This window comes from Macrotis lagotis, chromosome 7, assembly GCF_037893015.1.
Source record: "Macrotis lagotis isolate mMagLag1 chromosome 7, bilby.v1.9.chrom.fasta, whole genome shotgun sequence".
Lineage (NCBI taxonomy): Eukaryota > Metazoa > Chordata > Mammalia > Peramelemorphia > Peramelidae > Macrotis > Macrotis lagotis.
The window spans coordinates 210198350-210214426 of record NC_133664.1 but is presented as its reverse complement, the minus strand read 5'-3'; the positions used below and the strand labels follow the sequence as shown (position 1 = coordinate 210214426).

Sequence of the window (16077 nt, the reverse complement as noted above, 5' to 3'; positions counted from 1 at the left end):
TATTGCTCTATAGTTTTCTTTTCTGATTTCTCTCTCCCAAATCATGATCGTAAAAAAAAAAGTTGGTTGAATCTCTTTCCATTTTTTGGAGTTTATGTAATATTGAAATTAATTATTCTTTGAGAGTTTGATGAAATTCACTGATAAACCCATTTGGGTCCTTTCCCTCTCCCCTCATTGAAAATTCATTTATGGCTTATTTGATTTCTTTTTAAGAGAATAGATCATTCTCTATTCTCTGATACACTGAATATTTTGTATTTTTATAAATGCTTATTTCATTTAAGTTGTCAGTTTTTGATAAATAATATAATTTCCTTTTTATTTTATTTGTTGTGATTTTTACATTATTTTTTTTAAACTGGCAATTGGTTCCTACCTCTCTCTCTCTCTCTCTCTCTCTCTCTCTCTCTCTCTCTCTCCCACCCCCCCCCCACACTTTTTCCCTACCAAGAGTTCATTTTGAGTGTTAGCAATCTGATTAGGCTATAATTTTGTCTCCATTACCTGCTTTTATTTCCATATTCTATTTGTACTTTTTTATAAGTCTAAGTTATTTGATAAGTTCCCTGTGTACACACAATGTTCTCTTTATCAGAATTGCTTTCTCCTTATCAAAATTGTTTCTTTGTGTGCCTTCTGAATTTAATTTTTGAGAACATACCATCCCTTATCCTCTTATCCTACTTATCCTCTCTTTGAATTCTTTGAAATGTGTTCTCCCCAAATCTAGAGTGCATGATAATCTATGTTCAGATTTCCACTCCTCTATCACAAATTCTAAAATAAAATGTTCTCCCCCACAGTTTTCCATTATTTCTACTTCCTTGTTGATGAGAATGAGATCCAAAATAGATAATTCCCTGATTCCTCTACATTTTGAAGTGAGAAATTATCATTAAGTAATGTCAGGAATTTAATAGCTATCATTCTACAGAGAGAGAGAGAGAGAGAGAGAGAGAGAGAGAGAGAGAGAATGAGAATCTAGATAATTGTAATTCCCCAACATTATTCTATCATACCTCTATGTCAGACTTTGTTATCTATTTCCTGATCTCCTTATCTGTTTCCTCTTTCTGACTCATCCATGGTCTGAACTCCAATAATAATATTGCTTCTGTTTCTGCCTTTATTGATCTTTACCCAAAAGTTCTCCACCACATTTCCTCTTACTCCTTCATGGATTTCCTTACATGAGTTGTCATCAGGACAGAACATAGTGGGACCTTCTCTGAGAGCAATAGACTATGTTCATTGGTACCAATTTTTAAAAAACATTTTCAGAAGGAAAGGACTGGAGTAGCAATGATTTAAAAACTTTACCTAGAAAAATTTCACTGGGAATTTGCCTACCCTAATTGTTGGAGGTTATAACAACCTGTATGAGGGGAGTGTTCTAAGACATCTAGAGACAGCATTAGCATTCATAACAGTCAGACCTAAAATGTGAGTGTTGCCACAGGGTCTTGGGCTACTGGGGAGAAGAAGGAGATGAGAAGGTGAGAAAAAAGCACTGGACTTAGTAAAAAGAACTAGATGACAGCTGTTATGATGGCAGGCAAATTATTTCATTTCTCTGAACTACATTTTCCTCATGTATAGAGTGATTGCATGCATATATGGGGTCACACAACAGTATTAATTGGGTATCCTATAAATTCATGTTATGCAAACCTCAACAGGGTCCTCCCTGAAGTGAGATAATTTTAAAAATTCCTCTCCAATTGATTCCCTATCTCACTCATAGAAGTAATCCTTAAGCTTCCCTCCTTTCCTCAAGCATCTCACCTATCCCCCTAATTCAACTGAGGACTTCATTTAGCTTTACTGAGAAAAATAAGGCCATTTGCTATGAACTCCCTCTTTTTTCCCCCTTATTAGTTCCTTCATATCACATTCCCAATCTCTCCTCTATTCCCCCAGGCATTGATAATGAGATAGTTCTTTTCCTTGTCAAAACTAACTCTTTTACATATGTCTTTCATCTTACTCTCTTCAATTTTCTCCTGGAGATTTTTCCCTCAATTGATCTTCTTTATTTAATCTACTTAGTTACTTAAATATATGAGGTGATAGAAATAGATGTTTGGAAGAGGTATTGATTTGGGGGAGAAAGAATGAGTTCTGTTTTGAGCAATTTGAACTTGAAATGCCTTCAGTTTGAAGTGTCTAGCAGTTAAATACATAAGTAAAGTTCAGTGGAAAAAACAAGGTTAGTTATATAGTTGTATGAGTCATTTTCATAGAGATGATAATTACAGCCATGAAAGGTGATGAAATCACCAAAAGAGAGAATACTTAGAAAAGAAAGTCCAGGGCAGCTAGGTGGCGCAGTGGATAAAGCACCTGCCCTGGAGTCAGAAGTACCTGGGTTCAAATCCGGTTTTCTCTCTCTCTCTCTCTCTCTCTCTGTAGAATGATAGCTATTAAATTCCTGACATTACTTAATGATAATTTCTTACTTCAAAATGTAGAGGAATCAGGGAATATCTATTTTGGATCTCATTCTCATCAACAACTTAATCATCAACACTTAATAATTAATTACCTAGCTGTGTGGCCTTGGGCAAGCCACTTAACCCCATTTGCCTTGCAAAAAAAAAAAAAAGAGGGTCCAGGACAGAGTCTTGGGCTATGAATTTAGCAAACTGGAAGAATAGCCTTGGCTTTCTTGAACTTTTCATTTTCTTTCACCTCATATATTTAAGTAAATAAGTAGGTAGGTAGACAATAGATAGATATATAGTTAGATTCTTGATGCTTTCAAACTTTTTTCCATTCCTCCCATGGTTTCCCCATTCCCTCATTGTGTCAGCTGAGAACCTTGCCTCATATTTATTTTACAGAAAAAATTGAGGCCATTGTATGTGAACTCAACTCTCCTCTTTCTATCTTCTCTTCCTCAATTCCTTTTGCCACTTTTCCCTCATTCACCCAGTTTTACATGATAAAATGCCTTTATTCCTTTCCAGGCTAACTCATCTACTTGTTAAAACAATCCCATTCCACTGTCTCCTCCAACAGATTGCCCTCTCTGTCATCACCATTCTTTCACTTATTTTCACATACTGGCTTATTTCCCACTACCTACAAATATTCCCATTTCTCCCCATCTTGAAAAACATTATTTTATTTTTTCATTTCTCTCTATCATCCTATATCTCTTTTGCCCTTTATAGCTAAACTCCTCCAAAAGGCTTTCTACAATATATACTTTCTCTCACTCTCTTTTTTTTCAATAAATATTTTATTTATTTATTTTTCCAACTATATGCAAAGATAGTTTTCAACAATCACTTTTTGGTAAGGTTTTGAATTTCACACTTTTCCCCCTCCCTCCCAGGAAAGAAAACAATCTAATATAGGTTTGTACATATAATTATGTTAAACTTTATGTCCATATTAATCATGCTGTCTCACTCTCTTCTCAACCCCTTACAATTTGGCTTCAAATGTGATCATTCTACTTAAACTCCTCTCTCCAAAGTTACTAATGATCTCTCAGTTGCCATTTCCAATGGCCCCTCCCAATTCTCATTTTCTTTGAACTGTTTGTAGCCTTTGACACTATTGATCTCTCCTCTTAGATACTCTCTTCGCTCTAGGATTTTGAGTCAATACTCTGTCTTCTCCTTCTACTACTCCAAATGCTCTTTATCTCTTTTCCTGGAACATTTTCTAGATTGTGCCCTTTAACAATCAGTGTCCTTCAAGGGTCTATCCTACGTCTTCTCTTCTTCCCTCTCTACTACTTTACTTGGTGATCTCATTAGCTTCTGTGGATTTAATTATCATCTCTTTGCTGTTCATTTTCAAATCTACCTTTCCAGCCCCAAATTCTGCTGACCTCCAATCTCACATCTCCAATTGCTTTTCAAACATCTTAAACTGGATGTTCAGTATGCGTCTTAAACTCAGTGTGTCCAAAACAGAACTCCATATCTTTCTTCATTTTACTTTTCCTATGAGTCTGAAGGGGCAACATTTTCCTCCTAATCCCTCAGGCTCACAAGCTAAAAGTCATCTGGGTCTCCTCACTATCCCTCACCCCTCTATCCAAGCAGTTGCCAAGGCCTATCAATTTCATCTTTTCAACAAGCCTCCAATAAGCCTTGTCTTCTCTGGCACTGCCATCACTCAGCTGCAGGCCTTCATCACCTTACCCCTGGATTATCACAATTACCTACTGGCAATTTTCCAATCTCAAATTTCTTCTTGTTCCAATCCATCTACCAAAGTGATTTTCCTAAAGCACAGATATGATCCTGTCACCCTTTCTAACTTCTGCCTTCTTATTGCTCTGTTCGGCATTCAAAACCCTTCCTTCATAACCTCCCCCTACTTCCAGTATTCTTATTCTTACTCCCTAATGTATACTCTTCGATGTGTGACACTGGCCTCCTAGCTATTCCAACTTTTGGCTCCAGGCATTTTCTCTGGTTGTCTCCTATCCCTGGAACACTCTCTCCTCCTCTGCTCTGACTTTACTGAAATCCTTTAAATCCTAACTAAAATCCCACCTAACAAGAAGGCTTCCCTAAAATTTTCTTTTCTTTTTTTTTTTTTTTTTAGGTTTTTGCAAGGCAATGGGGTTAAGTGGCTTGCCCAAGGCCACACAGCTAGGCAATTATTAAGTGTCTGAGGTCGGATTTGAACTCAGGTATTCCTGACTCCAGGGCTGGTGCTCTATCTACTATGCCACCCAGCCACCCCCCTAACCCTTCTTACTTCCAATACTTTCTCTCTATTAATTAGTTCATATTTATTCTATATATATAGTTTGCTTTATATCTATTTTGTTTGCATGTTGTCGCCCCCATTAGATTGTAGGCTCCTTAAGGGCAGTAATTTTCTTTTGCCTCTGGTTATATCCTCAGTTAAACTTTTAAAGGAAATGGTGATAATCAAAGTCCCGATATTTTGCTTTTCTCCATTTTCCACCATTGATATCAGTGGTTAATTGAGAATGTTGCAATTGCTTGCAATGATTTTCCATCTTTAGCTTTTATTCTAATTTTGATGCTGACTTTTTTGCTACTCAATCATCAGCAGAACATAATATCTGACTTGTTTCTTGCTAGTTAAGATGTAATTTTCTGAATGTTCTTATTTCTATTAAAGACATCACTTTCCAGTCATGGAGGTTCATAATCTTAGTGTTATTCTCTCTCCTACACTCCCCATTATCTAATTAGTTGTCACATCTTGTCCTTTCTGTCCCCACAGTATCTTTTCTCTTCTCACATAGCCATCACTCTACCTCAGACCTCTTCTCTAGATTATAGTAAATAAATTTCCTATTCTTGGTTCAAGTCTCTCCCCTCCAACATAGCTGCATAAAGTGATTTTCCTAACACACTGATCATATCAATCTCCTATTCAATGAATTTTAATGATTCCCTATAGCTTCTGTTGTTTTTTGTTGTTCAGTCATTTCAGTTGTGTCAGACTCTAGATAATCTAGTTTGAGGTTTTCTTGGCAAAGATACTAAAATTATTTTCCATTTCCTTCTTCAATTCGTTTTTTGAGAAACTGAGGTAAACAGTGTTAAGTGACTTAAGCAGGGTCAAATAGCTAATAGGTGACTGAGATCAAATTTGAACTCAGGTCTCCAGGCCTGGCACTCTACTCACTATACTGCCTGCCCTTTTGCCACCAGGATCAAATAGAAATCTCTTGTTTGGCCTTTAAAGCCCTTTATTACCAGGCCTAACTTACCTTTCCAGTATTGCTGTTATTCTCACAAACTATAGCTCAGCCAAACTGGTCTTCTTGATATTCCTCATAGGGCACTCTATTTCTCATGTTGGTGTTTTGGATGGTAGTCCCCCATGCTTGGCATGTACTACCTCTTCACTCCCTCTTTTAGAGTCCCTTGTTTCCTTCAAAACTCAGTTCCAACACCACTTGATACATGAATCTGTCCACTCTCCAAAATTACCTTATTTGGAATATGTTATATAATATATGTATGTGGGTGGATGGGTATGTCTATTATCTCCTCCAATACGCTCCTTTAGGACAAGGACTTCGATTTTTTTATACCACTAGAATTTAACACATCATCTTATACATAGTTGGTGCTTTATAAGCACTTATTGATTGAAAACTATAATTTTTGCAGCCCATACTTCATAAAGTTATTGTGATGAAAGTACTTTGTATTTAATTTGGCATTTAATTCAGCATGACATAGTGGCAAAGGCTTTGGATTCCTAGTTGGAGGACCTGCTTTCTGTCTCTGACATGTATTCGATGAGTGATCTTGAACAAGTCATTTCAATAATCAATAAGCATTTACTAAGTATCTATAATGTCCAGCAATGTGTTAGGTACTAGGGCTACAGAGATAAAAAAATAAAATAATGTCAGCTTCCAAGGAGTTTATATTCTATCAAAGAAGACAGGTAAGCAGCTAAATAGAGGCTATACGAGAGTGTATAGACTGAAGACAGCTTGGCTCATGTGTACTGTTGATAGATATCTCATTTGGTTTCTGGTTTACCTCTCCTCCTGGGAAACTTCCTGGGCACTTATTCCTTTCCTCACCTATCTCCAAGACAGTAATTGGACCAGAATTATGTTTATTCTTACATCAAATATTTATAGTTCTAGGGTGTGATGCTTTGGGGGCCCAGGATCAATGCCATTTTCCAGGGTAACTCTCAAGCAGAGGATGAAACAGCTTGCTTTCACCAGCTTTCTCCCACCAAAAGCTGGTTGGCAAAAGACCATCATAAATAATTAATAAACCTCTGTGGAAGTAAGCAGTAAACAATAGTCAGAAAAGATATTAGCATAGATCAACAAAAGAAAATAAAATGGGATCTTTTGCTGGGAACAAGATAAGATCTTGGTTCAAACCAAAAGAAAGAATGATCTCACCTAGGGGAAATCTCCTCCTCAATCTCTAGGTCTGTAAGTATTTGAAATCAAGGGACATGTTGGGGGCAAGGGAGGGGAAGTTTCCTCCACATGTCTGTGGCTCTGAGGGTTTTGTGGAAGCCTTTCAAATGTTGGAGCTTTGCCTCATCTTTCATCATCTTGACTCATTTTCTGGAAGTTCTCCAATCCTCTGAAGGATTCCTTTCTCTGTCACCCAATCAATAAGCATTTATTAGGTGCCTACTAAGTGCTGGTGAATACAAATAGAGGCAACAATTAGTTTCTGTTCTTAAGAAGGCCAGAAGATTTAATATTTGATCCTCAGTTTATTGAGTAAAGGGATGACATCAAATCTCTGTTTCAAGATCACTTTAACAAGGGAGATATTTATGACAAGGAGATCAACCAACAAGTCTAAGGAGCTGAGGGCTTGTACAGGGGTTGGGTCAATGTCAGAGGAGAAAAAGGGGGTATACAGGAGAGATGCTACAAAGGTAAAACCAAAAGGCCTTGGCAACAGATTGGATATGGGGGGATGAGAGAGAGAGGACTTGAGGATGAGAGAGAGAGAGAACACCTAGGCTGCAAGGCTGGGTGACTAGTAAGATAAAACTACCCTTGATAGTAAAAGGGTAAGATTTTGGGAAAAAGATAGTGAATTCAATTTTGGATATATTATGGTTGAGGCGTCTATCTATTGAACATCCAATTAGAGATGCAAGCTTAGTGGTTAGCAGAGAATCAACAGTAAAGTTGATGATTAAATCCATGGGAGTTTATGAGATCACTAAATAATTTCTCAAAAGGGAGGAGAGAAAACCTAGGACAGAACCATGTGGGATATATAGGGTTAATAGAAAAGGAGATTGACACATGAAGGGAGGAAAACCAGGAGAGAGTAGAGTCATGAAAACCTAGAGAAAAAAGACCATCAAGGGAAAAGGGTGATGGACATAGTCAAAAGCTGCAGAGATCAAGGAGAAAAGGCATTTAGTTTGGCAATTAAGAAATCATTAGTTACTTTGGAGAGAAAAGTTTCAATTTAGTGATGAAATGGTAAGCCACACTGCAGAAATATAAGAAGAGAATAAGATGATAGGAAGTGGACGTACCTTTTATAGATAGTCTTCTGAAGGACTTGAACCACAAAAGGGAGGAAGTGTTTGAGACAATAGCTAGCTGAGATGTATGAGTCAAGTTAGAGTTTTTTGAGAATGAGGAGGTTTGTTTGTAAGCAAATAGGGATGAAGCCAGTAGACAAGTAAGGAAACAAACATTTATTAAGTACCTCCTGGAATCAGGAGGACTAAGAGTTCAAATCCCATGGCCCATCAAGCACTAGACAATTATTAGCTATGTGACCTTGGGCAAGTCATTTAACCCTGGTTGCCTTGTATCCAGGACTACCTCCAGTCAGTCATCCTGATTCATATCTGGCCTCTGGAGCCCCATGGCTCTGAAGGAAAAAGTAAGGTTAGTTTCTTAGCACAGTTTTCCGCTCACTCAAACCCAATTAACAAGCTTGTCATGGTATCACCTCTCTGATATCATGGTCTACTTCAAGAACTGAAGACAAATATCATCACTATGATCCAGACAGGGCTAAGTTTACAGAGATCTCGTTTGAGACTCACAACAATTCTCGGAGGTAGGTGCTATTATTATCCTCATTTTAAGTTGAAGAAACTGAGATAAATAGTGGCTAAGTGACTTGTCCAGGTGATCACACAGCTAGTAAGTATCTGAAACTAAATTTAAGATCAAGCAGGTCTTCCTGACTCCAGGCCAGAGCTCTCTCCACTGTGGCACCTAGTTGTCTCACGGGCATAAGGAGAGAGTAAGGATTGATAGGATAATCTGCTAGGGAAAATGAACAGAACAGAATCACTTTTGCATATAGAAGGTTTTGCCTTGGCAAAGAGGACCATTTCATCATGTGAAACAAAGGTGAAGAAATAGTGGCAGAAGATAAAGAGTGATATGAGATGAGAAAGAGGAGAGAAGAAAAAACTCTCATTGAAAGACCCCAATGTTTTCAGTGATATATGAGGCAATGTTCTCAGCTGAAGATGTAGGGGACAAGAGAGCTATGTGAGCTTTGAGGATCAATGAAAATGTTTGGAAGAGCTACTGTGGTGAGTAGGAAGGTTAGATAATTAGGCAAGTGTGATAGGGATTGTCTAACAGCATCAGCTTCCCTGATGTCATGATCTTCTTTGAGAACGATGGACAAGCAACAGCTAGGCACAGCTGAAAGGTCCCAGTTGAGATTAGACAGAAAATTTGCAGTGGATACAACATTATCATTCATTATTTTCTCCCTCTTCATTCAGCAGGACATGAATAGGAGTGAAGAGGTGATGATGGCTGTTTGTGTGTGTGTGTGTGTGTGTGTGTGTGTGTGTGTGTGTGTGAAGATTTGAGTCTGAAGATTTAAAGGGAACAATTTTGGGGATGAGACCAAAGTAACATATTAAGGGTTTCATCTTGTTGAAGAGGAGGGCCACTTCTTCAGCAGAGACTGGAGTAAAGGAAAAGAATATGGAAGGGTTGTCAAAAGATTACATAAAATGGGAAAAGTAAGAGCTTGTAATAAAGCATGAGGCAGTCTTCAGCAGAAAGGGGGAAGGAGGGAGTGTTATAAGAGGTATAAGGAGAAAAAACAAGCTGTGGAGTAAATGAATGGCATGTGAGATTCTTTTTTTTTTTTTAGGGATTTTTTTATTTGTTTTTTGCAAGGCAATGGGGTTAAGTGGCTTGCCCAAGGCCACACAGCTAGGGAATTATTAAGTGTCTGAAGCCAGATTTGAACTCAGGTACTCCTGACTCCAGGGCTGGTGCTTTATCCACCGTGCCACCTAGCCACCCCTCATGTGAGATTCTTGAGGGCAGAAACTATCTTTTCCCTCTTTTATTGACTGTCTGACTAAGAAGCTACAGAAGTATGATTATATAATACATAAAAAATTATATATAAATAAATAAAATTTTTAAAATTTAGCAAAGTGCCTTCCACTTAGAAGGAGCTTAATAAATGTTGATTGATTGAGCATTTGGGATGTCATGGGACCGTAAATCAATTAGGGAGGGGTAAAAGGATTACCTTGCAGTGGATTGTAAAGATTATCAGATTGTCTTCTATGGGGGGAGGTGTGAAGGGAAGGGAGAGTAGGGGGAAAAATTGTAAAATAGCAAGGTAATACTTACCTTGCTATTGTGATGGTCCAGTTAAGATTAGATAATATCTATTTCTAATGGAAATCCCCATCCCCATGACTCCCTATAACTCCATTTCAATCCTACATGAGTAGGGTTGGGGCTTTCACCAGGCAAAAAGAGCAATAGGATAAGAGAACTAGGTCCTAGACAGATGGGGCACACTATTCTGAGTTGTTTTCTTGACTGCAGAATGAGGAGGCTGACCTAGATGATTTCTAACATCTAACATGCTACAGTTTCTTAGAGCCACCAGTGATAGTTGAGTAAAGGTAGATAAGCATCTATTATCTACCAGGAATAGGCATGATAAAGATCATTACCACTATTTTATAGACAAACTTCATAGATGAGAGCCACACACCGAGAAGGTCAACAATCCCTCATTTTAGAACTGGTACTTTACTCCTTCAGGCCCCTTGTAGATCACTTTGGCCAGTTTTAATCCCTAGAGTTCCATGCTATTGTGACATCCCTCTAGCTTGAGCCCTTTATGAAACCACATTCGTATTTGGCCATCTAGGGTGTAGACAATACAACCACATCTCGTCAGGTTGCTGATGTTGGTGAGAAAATAGGTTACAGTGGGGGAGGGTGGAGATGGGAAAATGGTTTAGAGAAGGGACATGCCATCACATGCACAAGCTCACATAGTCACAAACATCCCAGGCCCAAATAGTGGTGAAGCTAGATCAAGGGAAACCAGGCAGGTAGGATTTCATAAAAGTCAAAATCATCAAATCTCAATCTAGCCCAACATGTACCTTGTCTATAATCCCTGACAGGTGGTCTGTATGCAACAAACATATGCTGAGCATCTCCAAAGGGATGAACCTAGACTGAGTGTTTTACAAGTTAATCAAGTTTAACTAGACATAATTTCTGTTCTTTAGGTGCTTTACTCATTCATGGAATCATAGATTCATGAATCACTGAGGCCTCAAAGGTCATCTATGCATTAGCTATCCTCCCTTCAAAGACTCAGGAGACATCCAGTTTAGTTATTGGTAAAAGGATAATATGTAACTGTTTTATTCTTTTCTGCTTCTCATGGTAAATACTGTTGCAAACTATGATGACCACAATGTAGCAATTTGTTTATTATCATCAAATCAAAAAGAGTCTATGATAGGTGGTCATAGGCATGGCATAAATAAGAGCATTAGACAGTTGCATGGGTGTTTAACACATTATCAACAGCCACAAACGTATGAGACGTGGTGTAAAACAACATCTAGAAAATGTATCACTAGAAAGAAAGAAAAAAAAGATCTCAGATGGGGTATTCAAGGATTGAACCACTGCCCTTCCTTTGTGCCCAACCTTTGACAACCTACTCAACCTACCCAAATACTTTCATGTCCAGAAATTCAACAGTATGAAACCAACAGAAGAAAAACTCATTCCATTTTTGGAAACTTTAATTTAAAAAAGTTTTTTTTTGATGTCATGAGGTAACAATTGTCAAGCTTATCATTCTTATTGCTATCCAACCCACCTTGCCATTCCCTCAGATCTCCCCTTCTTTGGGAGTGGGTTTCCTTTTAAAATAGACTTCTAGAAATGAAGGGAAGGAAAATGATGATGATGATGATGATGATGATGATGACTTCTGCCTCTCAAGGTCAACCTGTCAGTCATAGCCTCCCCCAGTTAAACTGATGATGTTTGTTCTTTATTCTCGAAGAAGGGAGGTGATGCCATGACAAGCACATGAATTGGATTTGAGTGAGGGGTGCCACCTAGCTTCTCCTTTCCAGTAAAACTACTAGTTCATTGGCCATAGAGAAAGTTCCTTGAATCAATATTCTCTCTATTCTATGAAGATATTTTTTAAAAAAAGAATTGATAATTCTCCTCCTGCAACTATAAAGCCCTCAACAGAAAATTACTCTAATATAGGGAAATGAGGGTAGGAGAGGAACAAGGAATAAACATTTATATAGAACTTACTATGTACTGGACCCAGCAATTTATAATTATTATTTCATTTAATGCTCCCCAAAACCCTGAAAGCTTGGTGCTGTTATTTTCTCTATTTCCCAGTTGGGGAAACTGAAGCAAATAGAGGTTAAGTGACTTGCTTAGGATCACACAGATAATAAATGCGGGAGGCTAGATTTGAACTCGTCTTCCTGACTTGAGGCACAATAACCATATCTACTGTGCACCTAGGTACCTCAAATTGTTTATTGCAGTTGTAAAAATTTTTTTCCCTTTCTAGGAGTGCTCCACAATGCCATTTATGATGTGGTTAGCAATTAAATGGTTACTCACATTTGTCATAAAAGCTAGTTCAAAGACTTTCCTGTTTATACAGGAAAGGACATAAACTTTTAGAGAGACAAGAGATAAGTTTCAGGAACAAACAGAAGCCCTTTCAAGATGAAGCAAAGAAGGAAAGAAGGGAAGCAAGAGGGCTCACTGTCTTGATTCTTCCCTGATATACCTTATGGATTAAAGTCTAATGTTGTTGACCTTTCCCATTTCTATGGCAATTGTTTTGCTGTCACAATTCAATGTGGTCTCTATCAATATGGTCCTATATAGCTGAATCAAGCTATGGCTACTGCTCCCACCTGCTACCTTTAACATGCTCACCTCTCTCTGGCAGAAATGGTCTATTGTCCTACAACTTCTCTTCCTCTTAGGATGACAGGTGTTAGGTTCTCAAAGTCCAAGCTCCTTAGTCATAGGGTCAAGAGAGCTCTCTGTCCAGGGAGTTAAGTAGATTTGATATATGTGTACATATATAGGTCATAGCACATATATACATTTATAATCATATGTAGAAGTATACATATGCACATACATGTGGGTATATATACACACACACATGCATATCTATAATTATGTATACACCCAGCTCATAGTGCTGATATATATATACAAAGATTTAACTGGTTGGTAAATATTTATCAGCAAACTAGGTTTCCATCCTTTCCACTGCAGACAATAATTTTTCTTCACTGATGGTAATCAAACACAGAAGACATGTTAACCTCATTGTTTCTGCTGTCTTTCAAAGAATGAAATTATCATTACAGAAAGTCAAGAATTTTTTAGCTGTTTTTTTAGTAAAGAGAAGGAAAAATGAATTCAAAGATTAATATTGAATACTTATTGATTCAAAAACTATGGTTTCTGCCCTAGGAAGGACTTATAATCTTTATTTTTTTAGTTTTTTTGCAAGGCAATGGGGTTAAGTGGTTTGCCCAAGGCCACACAGCTAGGTAATTATTAAGCATCTGAGGCTGGGTTTGAACTCAAGTACTCCTGACTCCAGGGCTGGTGCTCTATCCACTGTACCACCTAGCCACCCCTAGGACTTAAAATCTTTAAAGCACAAAATATTAACAAGGAAGATGAAAATAGAGCCTAATGCAAAAAAAAAAAATTGACTTCATAGGTATCACAGAGATTGGATGGGATGTAACTCATAGAAATAGTAAAGGGACACTTCAATTAACCAGATGACTTCAACCTTCAAAAGTTAGAGGAAACAATGAGGTGGGCATGTCTTCTGTATTTGATTCCCACCAATAAGGATGAATTATTGGCTTCAGTGGAAATGATGGAAACCTAGGAGGATAAGCAGGGTTTAACATCCAGTTTTCAGGGGAGGGCAGATGAATTCAGGACACACCTTTAAGTTTGGTTTGCAATCTTAATCTTTTATTCATCACTTTAATAAATCTAGACAATTGACAAATCAAGCCCTCATTTGTAGCTGTTGATTTCTGAGATATAAATGTTCCTGCTGAAAATTTAACAACCAGTTCTCCAAACTGGCCCAAACACTCCAGGGTGTAAGCAATTGTTCTATTACAAATGATAGAATTTTGTGATTGAGGAGAGGAAATTTAGACCTTAATCTGTTAGATTTGGGAGAACAGATCTCAAAGAATTCAGAAAGGGGAGACTAAAAGAAGTCATCTCAGGAGAGATGAAAAATAGTCATTGTTATAATTCTGAAAACAGAAAAAGAAAATTCTGATAAGGAGAAAAAGGAAGAATTGTCAAAATAGTTAAGTAAGGATTTTCAGGGAACTTAGCCAAATTGGATTGTTTTAAAGAAAGATATTTTACTTTTCTCTTTAAAAAGACATTTTGCTGAGAAAAGGAAAAGAGATATAGGATAATAGTTTAAGGAAATGGCAAGGTCTAGTGAGTTTGGTTTTTTTTTAATTTGTTTTTTAAGGAGACGGAGATTTGTGTTTGTGTGTGTGTGTGTGTGTGTGTATCTATCTATCTATCTATCTATCTATCTATCTATCTGGGAAGGAATCAGTAGCTAGAAAACAGAAAATAGAAAGCAAGAACAAGTAATGACAGATAAGTACAAAAGTATGACCTTATCCTGAAGGAGTTGTCAAAGTGCTAAAACTTAAAAGGAGCTGGTTCTGGTTAGGAATATTAAGGGCAATCAAAAAAGGTAGTGTTTCGTTTGCTTTATTTTTTTTCCAGAATCCTCAAATTCTTATTTTGTTGGTTCATTTATACTTATTTTTTTACTGGACAAAAAGAAAAGTTGAAATGATTGGAAAGTTGAAATGAAAGATAAGAAGCTGAGCTAACTGACCTTGATGATGAATCCAAGTCACCAAGACAAAAGGAAATACACCCCAGGGTATTTCCCTAGAAGAACTGATCTAATTCCCAAAGAACTGATCTAATTACTGAGCTGGACATGATCATTTATATCTGAAAAGTCTTGGAGAACAAGAGAGTTGTAATAGGACCAGCAAACTAAAGAAGGAGTCCTGGCCAAATGAATTTAGCTCCCATTCTTATTTATTTATTTATTTATTCTCATTTTGTACAAATGTTTTTTTTACATTAATAAAATATTCTTGTTTACAAGTAAACAAAATACCCCTCCTCCCCCATGAATATAGATAGACTTGCTTGGGTGAAAAAAGTAAAGGGGAGAGAAAAAAAATTAAAATTAAAAAAATAATAGTAATAATTGTAGGTATGGCCAGGTGGCGCAATGGACAAAGCACCAGCCCTGGAGCCACCAGCACCCGAGCCCATATCCAGAATCATAAAGCCAACCATCACCCAGCTGTGTGACATGCAAGCCACCCGATCCCCACTGCCCTGCAAAAACCAAAAAGAAGAAGAAAAAAAAGACCCAAAATAAAATAAAATAGTAATGATAGTAGGGGTGGCTGGGTGGCAGACAGAGCGTTGGCCCTTGAGCCAGGAGCACCTGGGTCCAAATCCAGTCCCAGACACGCAAAGATCACCCTGCTATGTGGCCCCAGGCAGGCCATCCAGCCCCACTTGCCCTGCACCCTCCCCCAAATAATAATAACAAAAAATGTGCTTCAGTCTTTGTTCCAACACCAACAACTCTGTCATGGGTGGATCTCATTCTTTATGATAAGTCCATCACAGAAGTTACTTCCATATTTTTCCACGGTTGCCATTGCTGATCATAACTCCCTCCTTTCGTATTTCTCCACTACCATGTACTCTATTTTCTCTCTCCTTTCACTATGACTCTGCTGTAGGGTCATGGACTGGCTCAGCAGACAGATCCCTAGTCCTGGGGCCAAGAAGCCCTGAGCCCCCATACCACCCCTTAGGCCCAGAATCCACCTGGCCCTATGGTCCTGGGCAGGCCTTCCAATCCCAGCACCTTGCAAGAAGTAAGGAAGAATATGTGTTATATCTGGCCACTCTCCCCCCATGGTCCATCCTCTCCTCCTTTATTCACATCCCCACCCCTTCCCCCTGCTCCCCCCTCCTTCTTACTCCAGATGCCTATACCCCATTGAGTATATATGCTGTTTCCTCTCCTAGCCATCTCTGATGAGAGCAAAGGTTCCCTCATTCCCCCTTGCCTCCCCCCTTCCATATCATTGCAATTGCTCATTGTAATAAAAATAATCTTACGTGAAATATCTTGGACTGGAAATTCCCCCTCGCCTTTTTCTTTCTCCCATTCCATTTCCCTTTTTTTCTAT

The 16077-nt window shown here is 38.0% G+C and overlaps 1 protein-coding gene across 3 annotated transcripts in view; it reads left to right on the top strand.

The window, feature by feature from the left end:
* NINJ2 (ninjurin 2) overlaps positions 1 to 16077 on the top strand; it is a 180275-nt gene that overhangs the window by 140981 nt on the left and 23217 nt on the right. The window lies entirely within an intron of this gene.